This window comes from Vidua macroura, chromosome 7, assembly GCF_024509145.1.
Source record: "Vidua macroura isolate BioBank_ID:100142 chromosome 7, ASM2450914v1, whole genome shotgun sequence".
NCBI classification, from domain to species: domain Eukaryota; kingdom Metazoa; phylum Chordata; class Aves; order Passeriformes; family Viduidae; genus Vidua; species Vidua macroura.
The window spans coordinates 12,832,123-12,856,025 of record NC_071577.1 but is presented as its reverse complement, the minus strand read 5'-3'; the positions used below and the strand labels follow the sequence as shown (position 1 = coordinate 12,856,025).

General features: G+C 40.7%; 1 protein-coding gene across 1 annotated transcript in view; it reads right to left on the bottom strand.

Annotated features, from left to right (window-relative positions):
• The window catches only part of PLCL1 (phospholipase C like 1 (inactive)), a 181,098-nt gene that overhangs the window by 89,762 nt on the left and 67,433 nt on the right, over window positions 1-23,903 (bottom strand). The window lies entirely within an intron of this gene.

Sequence of the window (23,903 nt, the reverse complement as noted above, 5' to 3'; positions counted from 1 at the left end):
AGGACACGTGCTTTACCTTAGGACCTTAATTTGGTTGTGCTCCTCCTGGGGACTACTGAACTGGCACTACTTAAAAGATGCTGCAACAGCAGCAGCAGCATCTTTTACCTGCACCCCATACATCTTCAGCAATCCACCCGTACTAACCCCTGGAGGAACAGGGAAAACCCTTTCATTCCTAGGAAGAGATGCCTTACGTGTAAAATCACCACAAGATGTGGGCTGGGCTCTAGTGGGGCTGCCAAGTGTCACTCACCTCCAGCTGCCGGGCTCAGCAGCGCTGTACGGAATTCCCTGGACAAGGGGAGCAGCGGTGGCACCCAGCTTTCTGCAGGCAGGTGGCCTCAGGGCACACCCTGCCCACACTGCCTCCAGCCTGAAGGCAGAGGCAGCAACCCAGGCACCTAATATGTGCAATCAGTTCTCCCCCAGCTCCTTTTATGGCATTCTACAGTCCAGCTGGTACCAAAAACAGAAAATACAATGGAAATATCTGGAACACAAAATATGATGCTGCTAGTGGGAAATTACCAATTCACTGACTGGAATTCTGTATACATCTTTAAGGGGATTACCAGTAGTTCTACTGAAGTCTAAGAACTGACTAGACATTTGGCTCAGAAAACAGATACTTCCTTGGGAAAAAAATATTATTTATCACTTTCTCATCCATGTCTTTTTTTTTTTTTTTTTTTAGTATTAGTAAGACAGGGAGGCAACATAGCTGCCTGACAATTCATTTGCTCTACTTTATTGATTTCTCATATGAAGCCATGTTCCCCAGACAGTGATGTCATTTATTTCCATAGCAACTGTATAACATCAGAGAACTATATCTAAGCAGGTGGAGGAAAACCTTTAGGGAACAAGAATATATTATGTCCCTGCAAATCTGCCTACAACAGAAAAGGGCTTTTAGAAGATGTCTGAAAGCTGGCTCTGAATAGTCTATTTTTAAAGAGTGAGCAGTAACAGTAACAATTATTATCCATTCTGCATTGGCAGTGGTCAAATCAAAATCAGATGGGCAAAACCTAGTACTCTCTTCTCTGCAGAGCACTGCTCTGTACATACCACATGCAGAGAAGTGGCAGAAAGACATAGCTTTCAGCAGCCCACTCCACCCACTATAATCCCCTTTCCTCCTGCTCAGAAAGTGTTCACCAAGTTACCAATGAACTCAGGCTGGTTACCAGCTTTTCAGAAGCAGGACTCAGATTTCCAGATCAATACTTAAAACTCAAGTCATCCAGTGTGTGCCAGCCATCTCTATTGCTCTATGACTTTGCAGCACAAACTTTTGCAGCAGCTGGCTCTAGCCATACTCTGAGGTTTCTCGTTAGACAGACAAGATAATACATAAGCAGTCCAGGGACAGCATCTTTTGATTAAATTAATCACTAATTGTACTCATGATCTCTTTCAAAAATTTTACCTGAAGTACCACCACGAGTTCTGGTCCTCAAAGCCTCCATGGCTCAGCAAAATCCCAGACATGATATTGGCTCCTCTTCAGCAATCACAGTATTTGAGCTGAATGTGATCTTCTTCCTACCAAGTTGGCCCATTTCTCCCCAGAAGGCACAGAAGCTCACACACAACCAAAAGAAAACAACCCTGCTAGAGTCCTTTCTTCAGCAGGCACCACAGTGTGCTGGCGTCAAGAGGAAGCACCTGTCCCAAGGTCAGGGGACAGAAGCACTGGGCCCTGCTCCTCCTGCTCATATGAGTTAGCAGTGTAGGAAGGGAGAAAGGACACAAAGGGGCTCAGAGATTACCAGAGGGTGACAGCAGCTGCATAATGCAGAGGCTTCTCAGCAACTCTGCGCTGGGCACAGACCTGTTCCCTTCCAGTTTTCCCATAGGCAAACACAGGACTTATGACAAATGACCAGATGTGATCAACTCTTCCTACCATCAGCAAACATCAAGTAAGCAACTCTACTTCCATCACTGTAAAATACTTCTGTAGTCTCTACTGATCATGTATTCCAGGCTGATTTCTACTTTGTACAGAAAAAGTGAAGCAAGATGCTTCACATGGCAAAGAAAAAGCAAAAAGTAACTGTCGCTACACGTTTTTTTGTCTGTGAAAGTCAAGAGATAAACACCTGAAATAACATTCAGCTAATGAATCTCTCATACAACAAAAGCACACCATTGGTAACAGTTGTCTGTTCAGCAGGTTGCTAAATCCATTACTCTGAGCTCCTGATCCAGTTCATTTTAGCAAAGGATAAACTGAGGCTTTTGCTTTTAAAAAACAGCAACAAGACACTGGTCTTCTCTTTTCCTATTAGCAAAGCAGATAAACTGAAAGGAGATGCTTTGGGTAAATTCAAGATTTGAATTATTCATTAGCTGGACTAATTAATCTGCAGTTCAGTAGAGTTAATATTTTCTTTAAAGTAGCCTCAGAACTCAGGGAGATGCAGAGCAACAAATGACAGTACAGATTTCTTTTTTCCTATTACCACCACATTAGGCTGTGCATAAATCTCTCTTTTAACATGCAAATACTTTCCCATTGAGGTAACACAGTGTGGGTTTAGATTATTGCTGCCAGTAACCAGTATTTTCCATTTTTATGATCTCCATATCCTTCAGAGACTTCCTTCTGCTTTGTAATTCCACTGCCCATCCATTGTCAGTTCTCTCCTGCATGTGCAACCTGTTGTCAACTGATTTGATTTACTTTGTCAGTTATGCATCTTCTTGTGCCCTTTGGTCTGTGCTTGCACATAAACTATACTGACAGCTAGAGAGACTTGACTGACAGCTCTGTGCGTTTCCCTTTCGGAGTTTAGCCTGTACATGCTGGGTATGGTCTCATGAGGGCACAGAGATGAGGGGCTGACATCATTGAAGATGCCTTATTGGCTGACAGCCTCCCTGAAATACCCTGCATATATTCCCCCACTCTCAGATGGACCCCAAAGACAACATATTATTCAGCTGATAGTCCCTGCATGGTTGCATTAGGGAACACATTAAAAAATTAAATAAACTACTGACTAGTCATACAATAAAATGCAGTTCTTCCTGCAGAATAGATAATTCTCCAGAGTTGACTGACAGTTTCCTACATTAACTCCTCCTTTTGTATTGAATTATACCAGACATCCTGCATGCTGAGCTGTTTAGCCTGTGCTGTAGAGCCTTATTGCTACTGTACAGCTACTGCAAGAAAGTTGATGGAAAAGCTTGCAATGACGCATCCCCTTCCTCCCTTTTCCGGGTACTCCCCAGAAGGAACTGCTCATCTGGGAGCAGAGACTAAGAGAAAGAATATTAAACTAATCTGGAATCTCTTTCTAACCCCGACTGATATTGGTATGCACCACTATTACCTCTACCACATAACACCATCTGCCCAGGTGTTCCAAGGGAAATAATGAATTTTGCAGTCTGATATTTGCTGATATTACACAGAACAAGAAAGTGGAGCATTTGAAAAGTATTTTCAGTTCTCCATTTGAACTTCAAATATGGAAAACTATTTTTGTTTGTGCAATAAGCTACAACCCTAATGTTTTCCTACTGAATTCACCGAGCAACAGCGAGAGCTCAGCCCAAACAGGATCAAAACCGAAGCAAGCTGAAGCAAACCCATTTATGTCTAGTTCTGTTCCTTTGCCTTTTGTGAGCAGAAGGACCACATATGAAGGACAGCTACCAGCCTCTTGAAAGCAAATCAGTTTCTTTCAAAGAACATTTGTATTTTGTAAACCAATTAAACCACATGAATATTACAAGCATGAATAGGCTTTTGTTTTATTCAAATTAAGATATTTGGGATTTGTGAAGCTGCAAATAGATATGACAAAAAAGGTAACAAGGATACAATAGAAAATTATGGAGCAGGGAGAAATTTAATTACATGCCTCTTTGATTGAAAGTTCAAGGTTCTTTTTATATTGCTTCATATTTATAAATTCACAGATCCTGTCTCACTGTTTTCCAAATATGTTCAGGAAAATACACTGGTTGAAATTGTCTTTCCATGGTTTTTAATATCAGATGCATGTTGTTTAGATCCTTTTATTTCTATAAAATGCAAAAGAAGTTCCAAGCCATGAACCAAAATGTTTCCTTTTAATGAAGGCTGGATGAAAATCTGCGGTCCTCCAATAAGGGGAAAATCCTGCAGAATTTAACAGTGCACAATAACCTTTCTAAAAAAAAAAGTTTAAAGAAAATCTAAGCCAGACAGCCAGAGCTCTATATCCCTGTATTCAGCTCCATCAAATAGTTTTTTAAGCAGACTATTTCATTTCCATAAGCAAAACCATCACCCACTAATTCCCATGCATTTGAATTTACTGGGATGTTTGTTTTTTGCTGGATTAAAAAACAGCAGCAACAACAACAAAAATCAAAAAACACCTATACCAATATGCAAATCTACAAAAATATATGCATGATAATAGCCCTCCTCATTTCAGAGATCATATTCAGGATGATGGGAGTGGTCCAGATACCTGGAGTCCTGCTGTATGAGTCTTGAACAAGGACTTCAATCATTTGGGCCTAATCATATTCCCATGAAAATCAAGAGTTTAGTCAGTTTTACTAGAACCTGTGTGATATGCATGACACTGACAAGGGAACAAGACACCTATGGAAAAAAAAGAACTCATCTGGGTCTTCATCAACTTGTATGAAATGCATGGGGTCACTGCTGAGCCCCTTGGGGCAAGTGAGAACAAGCATTGGGAACATGATTCCAAAGAATAACCTGGTGTCACAAAACACAGAAAACTGCCCCTTTGTTTCAGCAAAGAAAAACAGACTTCAGCCTTTGGGAGTATCTGTTTTCATTCTGCCATCCTTTTGAATGCAATCCACTGCTCTTTGTGGTCCCAGCTGTACAAACAAGCTGCCAGATGACCTGAAGGGATCTGCAGAAGTGGTAGCTCTATCCCTAAAGGTAAACAGCCAAAATATCCAGTTTGTCCTGTGCAAGAGGTAAAAAAATCCTGACCGTTACAGAACACAAGGCAAAGAAGCCAATAGTGCAAGGTGCCAAGTATCTCCAGAAAATTAACTCCCCACGTAGCCAGACCTAAAAAAAGGACACAGCAATACAGCCTGCTGCTACTGGAAGGGCAGTCATGTAACACAATTTTTTTATCCCTCCGCATGACAGAAAAAAGGTGTACAAAGAATGACTTAGAACAAATGAATTACATGAGGCTGATCTGACTTAGAATTCTGCAGAGTTTGCAGGTGACCTGTCTGTACAGTGTATTTGAATCCAGCTAGCAGCAAGGACACAGACCTGGTATGCTACCATGTCATTTGGACAGAGATATTTTCCAGAGAAAAGCTGCATTTTAAACAAACTAAGCTAAAGGAAAAGCAAGAGCACTGGGAAGTTATTCCAGTCCGTTGGCCTGCACAAAACAGTAGCTTGATAAGAGCTCTTGCAGGGCAATAGATGTGGTGTAATTAATACAAATAAACCCTGGAGTATAGCAAAGCACATTTGGAGTGAATTGAAGCTGGTGGCACCTATACAGAAGGAAAGATTCAAATAAGAGAAAAATGTCACAAAAGAAGTGAGGTGAACTTTGTGTTTTTGGAGAAACTTTTATGGATTGCAGGGCCGGGTTTGAGGGTGCTGTTGGCAGTGGTGCATTTGCTTGTGCACAGACCTTATGCTGAGTTTGAGCTGTGCACTGAACAGAGACAGCTGGGGTAAGGTTTAGGATTAGGAAACAAGTGCATGAAAGTCATGTAAATTTTATTATGCATTTTCTTCTGGGTTTTCTTTCACCTATTTAATGGGGAAGCAACAGAGCCCATAATGAAGTCCCAATTTTTAAACCACACCAATCTCATTGTTCATTACACATTATGAATGGGATTTCATCAATTTTAGAAGACCTGAACAGATACAAACTTCTATGAAAGAGTAGCAAATATAATATATAAGCTTTACAAGCTGTAGATTAAAGGTCCCAGAACTAAGAGGAATTAATATTAAACTTTAGCATATTGATGTTTCTGTCAGTTCTGAATTGTTGTTCATACAGCTTGATATGCATAAAGCTCTATATTTCACATAAACTTTTGCTATAAATTACTTTTTCATAAACAGTTCTCATTCCTGACAACTAAGAATACAACAGAAGCTTTCTCATAAAACCAAAGTTATTACTTATCATACTGCCGTATTGGTTTAAAGTGATCAAAAAGTGAGCACATGATGTGATTAACTATTTAACTCTGTGTAAAAGAAACCCTGAGCTCTCTAGTTCCCAGCCTCATTGCTGCTTGATCTTGTGTTTTACAAGACTTTTTAGCTATTATTATAAAAATCAAATTACACTATTGTTTGAGCAATTTTGCTTTTATGAAAGCTTGAAAAACACCTTGGAGCCTTAATGAATGTGTTTTAAGTGCAATACTAAGGACTGCTTTTACATCAGTATTAAATGTATTACTCATCCTGGGTTTTTTAAACAGAGCAGATTTTTTTAGCATTATTGCACAATGACTTGTGCTCTGTTTATGTAGATATGATATTTATGTGTACATGGTGTCTTATTTCCAGCAGGTACCACGTGACTAATGTCTACTTTGAAGGCCCTTTCTTTAATATCTAAGGTATTCAATATGCATCGTGTTGGAGGGTTTCAGAAACAGAAAAGTTGGACCATCCTCACCTTTTACGTCCTTCAGAAACTCTCCTTCAGTAACAACTAGTGTCCTTTTTTTTTTTTAATTCATGTTGATTTGCTGCAAATGAATTAAGCTCAAAATACCAGAAACATATAGTTCTGGCAAGTATTTCAAAAATGTCTTAACAGCCTGATGAGCTGGGAGGAGTTCCAGTCCTCTTCCCTCAATTTGGGGAATTCTCTGCTTTATGGTGAACTCAGCTACAGCACCCACGCTTCCTCAGGGTGCTCAGGAAGTTGTTCTGAAACCCACAGATGATGAGAAACCCTACTTGAGCTAAGCTATAGCGAAACCTGCCCGTGCACATGCCTATGCATTCTCATGCCATTTTCCTACAGGGTGGGACAACATTTGTCTCACTTGAGGTTGCCAGAACAAGAGTTTTCTTTCCCTTCTTTCCCTCACGCAAAGTGGTTTTGTAAGATTCAAGACCCTGGTCTGCTTTACAATGTAAATATGTGAAATGGCCTTTCAACATTCCAGTCTTACAGCAGGATACACAGCACAGTGCAGAATAAGGGGAACTTTGTCTCTATAGAGCCTTTGGCACCTTTTTTATAATATAACAAAATCTATGTATGCACTGAATCAGAAAACTGCTAAGAATGATGGCAGTTTTCCTCTGGCTCTGAGCCATGCCTTTTGGCACCTTCACTGTGTAGGGATATGCAAGTGCTGGCTGAAAATGCAGAAGGATTATATCACAATTATCTTCACAAGATGTGTGAAGCCCAAGACTTTCTGGCTGATTCCAGCTGCAGAGTTGAAAGTTCATGTGTTCATGCAGAGTGCAAATATAATGCCAAAGGCTTATGCTCAGGCATAGGGGCTCCTTTGTATCTTCATGTTGGTCTGCAGAACAATAACAGAGCAGGGAAGGTGGGTGTGTACGTGTGTTAGTACAGCAGATTGGATCGTGACTGCAGAGACGTAAATTGGATTACTCTGCATCTTCCATGAAGCAATCTATTCTATTCTCTTGCTTGCAAATCATCTTTCACAGGATTTTCGGTTGACATGTTTCAATTTTTATCTTGGGTTGGATGAAAGAACCAAAGGAGTGTCTGCTCTTGTCACAGCCAAGGCAGAAGAACATTCTTCTAAGAAGATGCTGGATTTCACTGCTGGAGAGTCTGCTCGGTAGCATGAACTCCAGCAGGACCCTTGACACCCCTCTGCCACTGGTGAGGCACTGACAGGATATGAACATCTACTGCTCATTCAGCAACTCTTGAAGATCAGCACGAAGTAAGGGAGGGAAGAGAGGTATGGGTAGGTGCTTTCCCAAAGAGGCTTCAGCTTTCTGTGGTGGAAGGTGTTAGGTACTCATCCCTGTGCACACAGTACCCAGTGCCTTTCTGCAATGCCTGCCCGCTAATTCCAGAGACGCACCAATACATTTTTGCTCATCATTAGTCTCCAAAACAGTAACTGGCAGTCAGAATTTTTGAAAAGGAAGCTTTGGAAGGTTCTTTTGTTCTATAAAGTATGCAATAGTATTTCTTCTCCTATTAAACCAGGCTAGGACTTGGGGATCAAGTTAACACAGCGTGCTGTGAATTGATGCTTCTTTCTCAGCTTTTCTTTGATTGTGAGTCCTCTTCCACAGAGGGGTTCAACTGTTACACTCGCAGGTTTCTCTTGTAAAGCTGGGGGGGAGTATGGTATCTTCCTGAAGATACTCTGCTCTCCTACTGCGTGTATGTTTTGGGTTTGTTTTTAAAGAGGGTTGTGGATTTTGAAGTTTATGGTGCCTGAGTGATGTCTGCTTCTCAGAGGTAGGATGAGCTGTTGGCATATCTGACTGGCACATCTGGCTTCCTGAAACACAAGTGTGCTGGAGGCAATAGAAAGAGTTACAACGTTTAAAAATGGCAATGACTATAAAATGCCAGCGGTATTGGAATGACATGTCATGCTCAGCTTGGGAAGGTCTTTGTCATAATAATTAAAATTTCCAGCCTTCTGTACAAATTATAAATTTGAGCAATCTTCTGGGGCTAGTATAGAAGATCTGACTTTAATTGTCTGTTTGAATTTGACAACCAACAGTGATTAACATTTTCCTAATAAATTTAGCAGGCAAACTGTGAGCACATGAATCATCTGAAGGACTGAAATTCCCTTACAGTTTTGCAAATACTAGGTTTGTGACTGCTTTATCAAATTTCTTCAGCTGGTGTCAGTATATGATGGAAATAGTTATAGTAAGTATTTCAAAATTATACTTTACCTAAATAACTTTATCTTTTTAAGATACATCAAGACATGGCTTAAATTAGGGAAACAGCTGAGTGTGACTAGAGATTGGAAGGAGCCTGAACAATATGGAAGGTTAAAATATCTAAGTTCTGAATTCTGCTTCGGTGCATGGAAGTCAAGTCATTTCACTATTATTTCCTAGATTATAAGTAACAAAATGAAGTAGAGGAGATAATCAATATTTTGCTAACTACCCAAGTATAAGAATGTTTATTGAGTGGAAGTGTGTGAAATCACTGAGATGGAAACCATATGGAAGTGACAGTGATATTAGGGTTGTCATTATTAATAACAGAACTGCCCTTTTTGATCAGCTGCTCCTTTATCCAAAGAGAAGCTTTTAACTGGGAAGACTGAAGAGAACTGGAATTTATATCCACAGAAAGCAGAATACCAACAACCTCGGGTCTTGCAGCACTGCCTGTTATACACACAGCCTGTTTGGGGACTGTAAAGCCATTAAATTCTGCAGTTACTGCAGAGATTGTTTTGCAGAAGTAATGTTCAGCTTCCACTGGGCATCCATCGTGGCTAGAATTAATAGGGAAGGAAAAAAAACCTAAAAAAGTCTTGCTGTCTCCAAGTTATTCTGGAAATTAGGTAAGGGGAGGTGCTGCTGACAAGAGAGCACTAGGTCTTGCTGGACCAAGTCCTGCAGCATTCACTCAGGCAAAGATTCCTCCCAAAACGGGATGAAATAATGATCCCATTGGAATCATCATCACTGATCATCCCCACTGATATTAGTGCAGGCAAGATTTCACCCTGAGGCTACTGGAGAACTACTTGGAAATTTCTACAGAGGAATGTAGGAAGAAGAAAGGAAGGAGCAGTGCTTGCAAATAAGAAGTTGTACTGTATGGGAGATAGTAACATCTACCTTTTTGTCTGTCCAGGAAGTCTGCAGATGTAATTGAAATAGAGGGTTTTTTTCAAAACCCTAACAATAACACCAATGTAATAAATGCACAAACCAATAATTGTGGCTGACTTCAGAGCAAAGTTTAGCACAACCCCAGAATATTTAGCAAGAAACAAAATTTCACTCCTATGTTTTCAAAACTTGACCTTAGCAAACTTCAACTCCAGCCTTAAAGTACTCAGATCACCAGAAGTTATGTTGAAGATAAACTGGCACATTCACCCCCCCAGCACCAGCTCTCAGTGGTCCTTTCAAGATACAGAAAGAGGCTTCTGTTCTTTTCTCACTCTTTCCTCTCACCACCACTGCCTACAACAAACCTTCTAGTCCCTCCTGCCAAAACCAACTCTCATGCCACAATAACTGCTCCTGGATGGGATTCAGCAAGAAAAGGATTATTGCCTTCTCCAGGGGAGATAAGGTGGCAGCTCTGACACCTGCCCAGAAGGAAAAAGGGGTCCTCACAAAGACTCTGATGAATCTGTCAGTATTTCAGACCTAAAGCAGGCAGCAACTAAGGGATGCTGACTGTTCAGAAGCTATGTCAATTCTCGGTGCATTTCCACACGCTCCCAGGCCTTAGGATGATTAATAGTCCTCTCTCACAGCTCTGTGAATGGTAAGATAATGACAGTGACAGATCACTGTAGCTCAGACTCTCCCAGCTGCTGCCAGCCTCCAGAAAGTTATAAAATGCTGTGATTTCTTCACCCTGCAAGGAAGGTGTGTCAGCAAACCTCCTCTAGGTAAAACCCACAATTACAGCTTCATGCAGGTAACTCTCAGCTTAGAAAAAAACCTTTAACAGTCTAGCAAAGCACTGATCAGGGTGAGAGAGCCAAAAGGTCAATCATCAACTAAGTCATAAATGTTTCATTTAAATTTGAAAAAGTTTAAACCGTTTTTTTAAAAACTCAATTTTTCCTTTTTTAACTCTCAACCAGGAGGACAGATCTGCCTGTCACTTTGTCCCTGGCACTTCCCTTCCTGATCCTAAAAAGCTCTAAACACTACTAAATCTAAGTCCTAGAGGGATCCTGATAAACAAAGGCAAATCATTCATGTTATCCTCTAGTAAAATCAAGCCTGCCTTTAGATGTCTTCCTTGCTTGGAAATCCTTGCAAATTCAATTTGCATGCTTAATTAGAATCTATGCCCTCATGCCGCTCTGTTTACAAGAAGCAGTCCTTATTACAAAGCTATGCATCTGTATTTCCACTGCTTCTGAGTATACATTGTACATTTTTATTCTTGAATCTCTTCATTGGCTGGTTTGGGTATGAGACACACTTCAGCACTGAAGTGCCAGCCTGCTACCTTTGTATTTGTTTTGCTCAGGTATGTTTATGATCCAGCTCTTGAAATTGCTTTCCATAAAGCTTTTCTGAAATACCTGAAAGCCATTGTAGTTTCACCTCTACAACTGTGAAAAGCCTTTTGATCTTAGAAGTAGAAATTACCCTGGAAGCTCATACAAACTTGAAAAGTAAGTCATTGAAGGATGAGCAGGGAAGCTGAAATCTGAGCACTATATTGAAATAGTAACTTTTTAATGAGCATTTGTACCTGTTGTATACCCTTTCCATTTTGGCATGGATTTAGAGCACCTGTCCACTTGCAGCTCTGCTCAGCCCCCAGTGCCCTTTTTAACACAAAGAGAGAGGTTCAGCCATGCAAGGGAAAATGCCACGTTACAAACAGGGAATGGGGCACACACCCACAAAGGCCCTAGAAGAATTAGATGTCAGATATTTTTAGATAAGTATTATTAGATAAGTATTGCAGCAACCTATTGCAAGAGGCAATTAAGAACACCACGAGCATATCCTCCTAGGTACATATCAACTGTCTATTTGTGTCCATGATGGATCAACAGAAGTTGTTTGGGAAACAAATTTAACACAACCTGCAAATAGCCCAGATGCTGCTAGTGAAACAGCACCAGAAAAGCCTTATGGCAAAATCAGAGCAAGACTGATTAAATAAATAATAATAATCCTATCCAGTTTATATCCTATGCCTAATAGCTAGCTAATAAGAGACAGTATCATTTCAAGTCTGGGAACATTTTATGTTCCATCATGACACAGTCCTTGGGTAATAAAAGCTTGGAAAACATTGTGTTAAACTGTATTAAAAAGATATCTCCATCTTCCAATACACAAAGCCACAATATATGGTTATTTGTGCACTGCAGTTCAAGGTGCATGTTGCTACAGTAAGGGTGAGCTCCATCAGAAATGACCTCAAGATTCTTTGGTGATCAAGCCCAAGTCATGAAGCTATTTAATAAGAAGTACAGCATAACAAAGCTTGCACTGAACAACACTGGTAGTCACTGGAAGAGGGATATCCCACTGTGGGGGAAGTATTCTGGCATGTCCCTTGCCCAGGAGGAACACAGGCTGTATTGGGGTTGCTCTGTCCATGTGACACAGTGCCAGCAATGAATGGGTCAGACTGAATGCCCAGCCAGCCCAGACAGTGGATAGTCAGCAGCATAGAACCTGGTCTGAGTACAGACTGAGCCTTCCTCTAGTGTACACCTTCAGTGTTTAGAAATCCAGAAGTTACAAGCTGCCACACAGATTGAGAAAAATGCGTCTTTACAGAGACTTAAAGAATTTTATATACAAGGGTCTGTTACCGATGTTCTTGTTCCTCTAGCAACCAATAAAATATGTTCCTCACAAGCAGCATCACCTTATAGCCAAATAAAAGGCATGCCTCTGCCTCCAGCAGTTTCCAGTGGATAGAGGAAAATATGGTAAAAGGCAGGGAAGTGGAAACAAGAGACTTGATACAGCATAGTGTCAGGAGGGCGCCTGCTTTCATGGTTCAAGCATCCTGCTGTTTCTAGCTTTTAAAACACTGGCACAAGCCTTCAGGACTGTGCCTTACTAGCACTAACATGCCAGCATGGGAAGCCTAACTTTCACATGAATGATTCCCTTCTCTATATCCTTTTTCCTGTGCTTGCAATGCAATTGTTCCCATAAGATCTCATTACATATTAACCACCATTGAGCCATTCATTCTGATTCCAGAAGGGAACTACCAACTACATAGTGGCTGACAGAATGAGATTTTATTAACAAGTCTTAACATTCCACTCATGTTTCCAACTTCATCATGGTTTTTGAAACATGGAGAAAAGAAAATCTGGCACTCAGCCATGCTAACAATCTACTTGACTTTTTCCAGAACTATAATCTAATTCTGTGCCTGCTTAGATCAACCAAGGGTTTGACTCTTCAACTGTCATCTCAATTCCTTAGCCAGCTATGTTTTCCAGCCAGCTATCCTTTCATGACTTTTTGTCTCCACCTGTTTGATGTAGAAGAGAAAACCAGTGCAGTGGGTTTAAACACGAAGCAGCCTTCTGTGATGTACAGTCATGAATCTCAAATAAGGATACTGATAAGAAGCATATTAACCACCATGTGAGAATATTAATCATTTCACAGTCTTCTCCACAAAAACTGTGCTTGGCATCTCTCAGTAAAACATAAGGGCCCCCAGACTGCAGCTTTGCAGCCCTGCTCACTTCCACTGCTTGCATGAAATGCAAACGTATCCCTGCAATTCTGCTGCCAGCACCCTGCATTGTGACCCTGGTAGTGAATGAAAAGAAACAGTATTTAGAGCTCAAATTCTTTGACCTGAATATTTTTTTACCTGTTCATAAAACCCCATACTGCCTCATTTCTGTGCTCTTTCTACTGTTCTCTCTTTGGAAATGGAACAATAATCTATTTTCAACAACACAAAGTAAGTCTGTGTAAAAACAGCCATCTCCATATCTCAAGGCAATTATGGCAGTTTACTGTCCTAGGTCCTCAGGCAAGTTACCCATCTGAGAATAAGCTAATTACTAGCCAAGGTTTGAGCATACATTTATACCTTAGCTGTGCAAAATGATCATTCTGATTTGAGATGTTCTTTAAAAAAAAACCCTACCCTTTTAAACTTGAAAAAAAGTAGTTACCAGGAAAAAAGGGTTATATACTAAGCAAATCACACCTTCAATATTTTTTTTTAATTTTTTGTTGCTGTGATTTTAAACAGCAGCATATATACATGCAAACAGATTCTAGTTATAAGTATGTGATATGCACACATGTGAAAACACACACATAATAAAGAGAAGATTCAGTTAATTTTCCACAGATGATTCACACTTCTATTAGCATCTCTTAAAGCTTGAAGAGAATGTACTTTGTAAGTAAAAGCTAGCACATCCTTTACAACTATTTCCATCCTTTAATGGCCTGGAAGGTTTATTTAACAGTTCATTATCAGGGCAAGCACAAAAGCCACCTTCATTCTCACAGGCACTGAACCCACATGGCTCTTTCCCAGAAAAGGTCTTATTTGCCTCTAGCACACTCCACCTTCAGTCCAACCAAACAGGTTGGCTTATTCCCCATTTCTTAAAGGGCTGATTAAACTCTTTGCCTTGATATCTTAAGATGCTGATCCATTTGCAAAGCTGTGGGACCAATTCCATTTCATCTGGGAGTCACCAATAATTCAAAACTTGCCCCTCTGTGCTCAAATAACTTTATTTTCCCCACATACTGTACTGTACTATCTACTGATTTTTCATAATGCCTTTTCACTCTCCCTGCTCCAGATCAGACCATATTTCTGCAACTGGAAGGCAGAACATCTCTCTACTACTGTCTCCAGCTTCCTCTGTACACTTGTCTTGAACTAGGAGAATATGAGAGAATACTGTAGCCTCTATACAGAAACCAGGCTACCTACATGCCCATACATGCATAGAACAACCTGACAATAACCAAGCACATCTCTAGAGGTTACCAGTATTTGCAGTTCTAAAGAAACTATTTTCTATCTTTAGGCACCACTAGGTCATGCTGTCATGCTTCAGTTCATGAAGACGCCCAGAAAGACAAGGCCAATTAATATAGTTATTGACAGGTTGATGTCAATTACTGTAATTACTCTCACTGCCAAGCAACAGTTTGCAGTTAAACTGCAAATAGATCTCATCCTGAAAAACATACAAGTGCACTACAAAGAAAGGCATGTGTTCAAGAAATCTCCCCTTAAATAGAAGCATTCCTTTGACATGAAAAAAACCCTAACCAAACAAAACCCACTTTCTCAATTACCTATGCCTGGGAAGTTTCCTTCGGCAAGCCCACTGTTTGTTTGGTTTTTTTTCATTCCTGCAGAATTAAAACTCTGCCTGCAAAACATGAGTTGTTAATCTTGGGTGGGTAAAAGACAGATAGTTTTCAAATTATATTAAATGCAGGTATTCTTCCAGAAACTACTGGTATCTCTAGTACCTCCAAGCACTGCTATCACCTTGCCAATAGAGTAAAATTGGAATGTCTACAATTCAATCCAGCAACACTGCAGGGGGACAAAACACACAGAATTAACAAGAACCACATCAACTTGTGAGAACACAGAGCAGCAGCTGAGGGCAGACACACAAAACACTGCAAAATAAGAAGGAAGAGCAGGAAGAGTAGCATGTTATACCAAACCCTAGGATTCTAAACCCATTCCCAACTGAAACAAGCACTATTGTCAGGAGGGGAAGGAAGCAAAGTACCTCTGCTTTGCCTGCAGCTCTCTAGCAGAATACTCCTACCCCCTGCACTCTTCCAGCGCAAGCATTTATCTAACTGTACAATGAGCCAGAAATAACTCAAATACACAATAACTAACTAGGGATGGAGGCTCCAAGGTCAATGAGTAAGAGCAGAGGAAAGAAGGATCATTTCCTCCTCCTCTCCAGTAGCTGAAGGAGGAAGCTGAAATGCCTGAAGTGCAATCCCAGGGTGTCCACACTCAGCTAACACATGCCATTTCTCCCTAGAGCTATAACTCCTCAGCATCTTAAGCACTGCCACTCATGAACAGGGGTTATTCATCAGCCTCAACAGTGCCAAAAATATTGACTAGCCCTTTACATTTAAAAGTTCAGATCTTTAATGCTTTGCATGCAAGCATCCTGCTTTCAGCTGAGTTTTCAGTCAAAACTCCTTTGCATTACAATGCATATAAACAGTGATTGCATTTTAAAAGGAGCTGTAAGCAACTGGAGATACCTCCCTCTCCCCAAGGTAACTGAGCAGTTGCCACCAATGGAAAGAAAAAAGCAATGAAAAATCAAAGTGCATTAACATGTGTTATTACAGAGGTGAGCTCTTTAACCTCCTCCTGACCAGTCCCTTCCTTCTGACATTTAGCAGGCAGCCAAAGCTTTTAATGGAGGATTAGTGGAAAACAGCTTTTCAGCAGGCATTGACCAACAGGGTTCTGACACATCAACTTTCATCACTGTCTCACAAGACAGACAAGCAGGTTTTATACCCAATTGTACTTTATATCATCTGTTTAAACATTTCTGCATGTAAAAACTAATACATAGAAGCAACTTGTATCTGTTTGTCCCAACAACAACTTCAAGGTTTCTTCTAAAGTAGTATTTCCTGTCAATCACCATTTGTGTTTCTCCCCCACTATGTTATACTTTACAGAAACTCAAGTTCAGTCATTTACAAGCTTCTACTAAAAATCCACTCTAAGACTAAAATCCACTTTATATACTAAAAAGAAAAATAATCCAGTTTTAGTGACATGTGCCCAGTCTTCTGTATACTTATGCTAACTTTAAAAAAACAGAAGCCATTTAATACTTAGGTCCACCGGGACTTGTATACAAATAAATCCATCAAAAAGCATCATCCTTATTTTCCTTCTTCCTTATGTTAGACCATCTGTGCAATCCATTGCACAGCTAAGGGGGAAAAAAACAGAAAAACCAAACTGGAAGGAGATGCTCTAACATTAAAGGGAAACGATTATTTGAGACAAGAGCATTTTTGCTGGTGGCAGTGTCTTCAGCAGATAGTACTTCGGAATTGAAGGAGAAAGTAATGCTTGTTTCAAGGGAGGCTTGTCTTTATCCATATCCTGATGGAAACCTCCAGCACACAACTTCCAGTTCCAAAATGTTTCCATCACATTTGGCTCTTAACCACACTAACAGATGTTTAGACCACTGCTTTTTTTAGAGGGTTTAGACCATGGCCTTGCACCTTCTCTACACACAGAGCATTATTTTATACAGAGAACAAGATTTCTCTGCACAACTCACCCCTGAAAATCAACTCCACTTTACTCCTCAGTCTTGGTTGAAACACAGTAAATTGAAGAACATCTTTTCTCTCTGTTAATACTAAATCCAGTTGTTGAGAGACAGCACAGAACATTACACTTTAGAAGGGTCAGTGAGTAATTTCTGCAAAGGCAGTTTGGGTCCCTCTTCCTCATATCAGTTTTTTTGGACAATTGTATTTTGGAAGGGAAACAGCATCCTTTAAAACCTTAACAAATGCACTATAGGAGACAGCCTGCTTGCACTACCTCAGGACAGCACAAGACAGACTTTGGTAGAAGCACATCCCTCCTTTTAAGGGGTAACATTGGCATTAACCTGTCCCTCACCCTTCAGATACAAAAGTCAGCCAGCCTCCAGCAACCATTCACTTCAGCTCCCCAGCCCAGCTGTCAGAGGCTGAGGCATAAAAGGAGACTGAGCCCTGCCTGTTTTCCAGGGAGGAATGGGGTGAAGACAGACCAACACCCATTCTTCTCCCTGACACCTCCAGGCCTGGCAGACAGATGCACCCTGAAGATGTGGAACCTCACTGACAGAGGGGAAACAACTCAACCACCAAGTGACAAGACCAGAACTTTCTCATTCCTCTCTGCTCATTACATTTGGATAGACCATAAATATCAAGGGTGCCTTATTGGAACTCTTAATAGATTAGACTCCACATTCTTAATTAAGTGCCTGCTAGATCTACGCTGTGCCTAAATCACTGCATGTGGTATTACCGGTAAATTAAATCTAAGAGTAACACAAATAAGATGGTCCAGGCGTTTAAGCCCCTGCTTCCACTTGCAAGCAAAACTGTGACTCTTCCTCTACACAGAAGTCTTGCAGGAATATAAACTGCCACTGCAGAAGCAGCAAGTATTTTTTCCATATAAACCAAAACAGCCTTGTTATACGCACAAAATATTCCAAGTTTCCACATTGTGTCACATTTGTGAAACTGAACACATCTTCATTTTAGTATTTAAGGCCACAGAAAGTCTAGAAACTGTTTTACATTATTCAAAAACCAGAAACACATATGTTTCTTTAGTCTGTAATTAAAATGAAATTGTTTTTCACTGCTCACTGTCATTAAATTAAGTTGCAGGCTTTATTGGAGTTAGCCTGTACCTTAGTCTGTTTCAGCTGTTCTGTGTAATAAACACAGATTTCAGTTTCCACAGAGTCCAGTCTAACAGACCCTGGATCTTGCCTGACTAACATAGGGCAAATTGATGGACAAACTGAAGTGTGTAAGAGAGGTGACTGTAAGGTGACAGCAAGTCTGATTGACCATTTCATTAGAGCACTGCTGTTTCCGAGTTGTCTCTTTCCCATAGGACACTTCTACAGCAGGAGCTGGGCAGCACTGCAGCCTCAGAAGGGCTACCAGTTCTCCATATGCTCTGCTGTGATCCATCCTCAAAAGACATCAAGTGGGCATGGAGCCCAACAGGGGAGTCACCTGCACAGACCTGTGGCTTGTGCTCTCTGACTCTATTCAACCTTTGTTTGCCACTCTCCCCTGTTTCTTCCTTCCCTGCTTGTCAGCTCAAAAAGACATCTGGAGTTTCATGCCATTTGCAGATTACAACCAATTATTATGGGACCTGCAATCCAGAAGCATTTGATATGACTTGCACATGCTGCAGAAAGATAAATGTCTGAAGGATCCCACAAGATCACCTGACTCCTGCCCTTCCACTGATATGATAAATGAATCCTGCACATGAAGGTCAGAGCAGCAAACATTTTTGCCTATAGCAAGGTTCTGGCATCTGGCACCACTGTATTCTTTATATCTGTTGCAACCTCCTTTATTTTTAACAGAAAACTGAAAACAAATTTTAAAACCTGATTTTAAGTGTTACATGCAACAGAAATGTGTTAGACAGTTCCGCATTTCAACTCTAAATTAAGGCCCAAAGCAGTTAGTTTGGTAAGACCCATACTTTACATTACAGCATGCCAAGGGTCCAGACCTTCACTCTGCCCTGGGAAGACAGGGCTGGCACTCCCAAGGCCTGGGAGGCTTCCAGAAAATATAAAATAATAGAAACAGTTCAAGATTTCATCTTTTTAAAATAAATCACAGGGAAGCAGGGGGAACACCAAACATTGCCCATACTTTGTAGCAGATGGAAATTTTCTCCCACAGAAATCTACTTGAACAAAAGGTTATTTGTCTTTAGAAGACATTCACCTGAAGATTGCAAACCATCTTTCTCAGTCACTGCCCCAGACAGCTCTGTAGATCTTCAATTCAGCAGTGGTTTAACTGAGTCAAAACCAGGTATCTATTGAGTTTGAACAGCTTATTGGAAAGATGTTTGCTTTTTTATCGTAATTTAATTTTACAGTTTCATTGTATCCTCTGCCTAATTTATCACCTCATTTACTATGTTTTATTATCCTGAAGTCTTTCAGTAAGTATCCACCAGCCAAACCTACAAGTACTCCCCATGGACAGCTCTCCCTAGAACATTTGCTGACTACCCCATAATTAATCTCTAGTTGAATGGCTCAGAAGCCATTTTCAGCCTCTACAGAAACAGCCTGCTTTCTATGTTTGTTTCATTCTTCTCAATACCACTCATAAGAAATAAACAAAAACCCCCTAAAACTACAACATCTAAACAACATGCCACCTTTTGCACTTTTGATTTCAAACAAGAATTAACTTAAGGCACTTGTCCTGGTTTTGGACAAATTAGGGGAAAACACCTCCAAAGGAGCCCCCTATAGAAAACCAAACCCTCCGCAACCTCCCCCCACCACCGGGTTTGGGAGGAATTCCTTCAGAGGGGAAAGTGGAAAAAACTTGTTTATTAAGGCACAACAAAAAAACACTCCCCAGCACAAGAGAAATAGCCCAAGATGACCACAGATGTTTTCACCAGTCCAAGAGGGTTGAGCTGTATCTCTCTTCGCCGCAGAGGGTACGCAGCTTCTTTCGCAGACCCCGGGGGAGCTCCTGCCCGGAGTAGGTCCGATGTCTTCGGGGGGGGGGGGGGAAGGGAACAACGGAAACCGGGAAAAAGGGAAAAAAATTGGCAAAAAAGCAAGCCAGCGAAAAGCAGAGAAAAAAGAGAGGAAAGCAGAGCCAGCAAAGCATGCAGCCAGCAGCAAGCCAAAGCAGCAAGCAAGCTAAGCAGCAAGCCAGCAGCCAGCCGGGGGGGGGGGAAGGAAGACAAAACAAACTGAGGACAGGGAACAGAAACCACGATTGGGATAATGAGCATGAAAATGTCCTGTCCCCACGACAGCACTCCAACAACAAGTGCTGTCCTCTGTATACTAAGATGGGAAAAGGAACAGCAGAGACTTATGTTTTGGCCTATATTATTTTTCAAACTGCTTTTCAAAACAAGTCAACCATATGGATGTCATTTTTAAAAACTTGAGTCATACTGCCATACATTCTTCAGCATGACCTACCATTATAAATGAAAATTACTGTCAATTGAACATGAATTAGCTCTTTTGTTCCAAAAAGTGAGAGATGACAAATTGTTTGCTCCTAAACAAGATTACCTAAACATCCTCTAGATTGAAATATTGCTATCCCTACTTCTCATCATTACCTAGTAGTGCAAACTAATTATAAAATCATTTTAAGATCTAAAGGGTTCAGAAACAGTAAGTAGTAAATTTTTAAAAAACTTATTTGAATCATTTATTAAGTACATAGATTGCGTAATTATTTCAGCAACTGCAGACTAAAAACTGATTGAATATTTGTGGTTTTATATAGCCTGCCAACCCTGAAGGACCTACAGGCTCAATAAGGCAACTGAACAAGGACTGTCAACCTTGGACTCTGAAAACCCAAATTTATATCAGCTTTAAAGGAAACCTGACTTGACTTTCAAGAACACAGTTCTTCACCCCAGTTGATGCTACTTTCATTCCCTAGTCTGTGAGAATGCATTGACTGGATCCTCAGGAGCAGCCACATTCCCATGAATGAACTTCCATAAAACAACTGCCTGCAAACACATTACAGCAAGTCCTTCCAAACACCCAGTTTCAAAGATGTGGGCAGCTAACCAGTCATCAGCACCTGTGGGATTGACACTGTGTAAAACATTTATGACCAATAACCAGATTTTGAAAACATTCCACACATTTTATTTCGTGTTCTTTACTACATTGATACTGCATTCATCTGTCTCAACACTTCTTATTTCCTTTAATAGTGGCGAGAAAGAAAAAGGTTCATGCATATCCTGATAATATGGCTATCAAACACCCAAAAGGGATTCTTGCTTTCTGAGGCAAGGAAACAAGCCCCCATATCCTCATCAGCTGTACAGAATATCTCAGTCCTGAGGTAGCCAAAAAGTAAAAATGCAGGGTGAAAATGGTCTCCCCCTGTATTTCAGTATGAGCTAAAAGGGAAAAAATACAGCACAGTCTTAGCAGCTTTTATCAGGGCATATCTGAGGCATTGCAGTATTTTTGTACACTAGGAGCAAAGTAATTACAATATGCCAGACTTTGCAGTGTGCTCTCTGCTGACATGGTAAACATGGCCTTTCCAAACAGTCTGAGGTTATTCAGTCCATTTTACTACTAGTGCTGGATTGCTTTTGACAGGGTTTTTTCCCATACTTCATCCAGTTTTGTTTCAGATGCCCCTAAATGGAATGTGATTATTTTACTTGGGAGATAATCCCCAAACTGAAGGGGTCTCAATTTCTAAGAAGAAATTAAGCCCTGTGAAGCCTAAGAGAAATTCAACTTGGCTTTCATTTTTTTTTTTTTTAATTTCACCTCATCAGTCTTAGTCAGAGCCCTTCATAAGTATAAACCAATTGTACCTGATGCTTTCATGATAAAAGCTTGTAATCCATTAAAAAGTCATCTGCAACCTCAAAACTCAATTTACGTATGACCTTTTAAGCCATCAGATCAAAATTATTCCAAGTCACTTTGGTTAATGTCAGGTCTGACCTGCAGACTAAGGAAGCTCATTAAGTGCCATACTCAACTGTACATACTGATGTTTCTCCCTGCAAAGGGAGCACATTTCTCAGAGGTTCCTCTTCAATTCCTATGCGAATCATGAGCCATGTCATACCTTTTATCTGCAGCTGACATCTGCTTTTGATTTATAGGATCAGGAGAGACAGTCAAGGATACAGGCACAGATGCATTAAAACATTTATTTCCTTAAGCCAGTTTGTGGGAAGATCTAACGCTTCTCTCCTAACTAGCACTTACGGCTTATTGTGAAAAGCAAGAACATAATGTGAGGGTATTGCAAACCAAGTAAGGCATTATACACAGAAAGAATCCCCAGGATTGGTTTATTACCATCACTGTAAAGTGATACACCATCCTACTTAGCACTTTTATTTACTTAACTTTACATCAAATACATCAGACTAATCAATTACCTAACAGTGTTTCTAGACCAGTCTCCTTGGAAGATGTAACTGATCTTCTGAGAGCTCTAGCTCACAACATAACGATTTGTACTTCTTTCCCTCGGATAAGAGTCCAGAGCAAGCTGCCTTCATATAGCCCAGTTACACAACTGCCTAAAATATTAGCAACTTCAGTGTTTATAGAGGCCATAGGATTCATAACACAAACACTATATGCTCTGACAGCAGATCACTGTTTAGCCTGGAAAGAAAAGAGTTATTGTCATTCTGCTGCATTTGCTAAGGAGGGCTCTTCTGCTTGGCTAAAATCAGAACAGACTCCACAGCCTAGGAAGAATCTTATCTCACACAGCCACATCCACGGGACTTGATAATTCTTCAAAGCAAAAAACCCCTGCCAATTAACCAAAAATATCTTTTCAAAGTAAGGATTAAGAAATTCCCAAGGGGAGGCTTTGGATATGAAAAATCCACAGCTGGGTTGGAAGCCTAGAGGGGAGCCACAGTCACCCAGATCCAGATTACCTCCTGCAAGCACAACACCTGAATGAAAATAAAGAACATAAAAGCCTCCACCAGGAAGCCCTGCCCATGCTGTGAGATAAGGAGTCCATGAAGATAACCCAAATAGACAGAAAGGTAGGTAACAGGATCTTTGTGCAGACTTTCTCATTTCTGTTTATCCCTGCCTTTGTAAAAGGTAAAACTGGGGCTGAAGTATCCTCTCAGCCCAGAGTTCACATGATCTTCTCTGAAGTGCTGCTCACACCCTCAAGTAAGCTGCACTTGCCAGCAGGGTGACCCTGACTCCTGGCCTATACTGGTATGGTCTCAGGTGTGTGCATTGGCTGGGCACACCCTGATACAGCACAGAAGGAAGGGGAGTGCTTGCACCCTGAGCAGGCATTTTTAACAGGCAAACTTAAACTGAAGACTGGTCGTGTAAGTGAGAAATTGCCAATCTGTACAGCAAGAGCACAAGAGGTAAAGCATAGATTGAACACCACACAAAAATGCATTTTAGCAGAGCTTGACACACCTGGTCTGAAGCACTGCAATCACACATAGCTGCTGATATAGTCCACTTTACAGCTAAGGACCTCACCAAAGCATTAGGAAACACAAAGCCAGCAGGTCAGAGTGAACTTTGTACACCACCACTAAACCACTAAATGTAAGAAGAGTTTGCACCATATTCAGAGTTTTCAAAGAGCAGTGAATATTAATACACAATAGAGCACTTACTTGTAGCTTATGTTAAAAAAATACCCTCATTTTAAATGCAAACCATTCACATCTTGTTCTGAGATAGGAATGCAGCAGGCTTGAAGCCTGCCAACAGGTTAAGTGTCAATTTGGATAAAACACAAGAGGATGTTTTTGATACTCCCCAGTGTCTGTGGTATCCCTGCCCTGCAGTCCTGCTCTAACAGTCTTCCTACCACTTATAACTACCTATTTTAAGGCTACCAGGTCAGCCAAAGC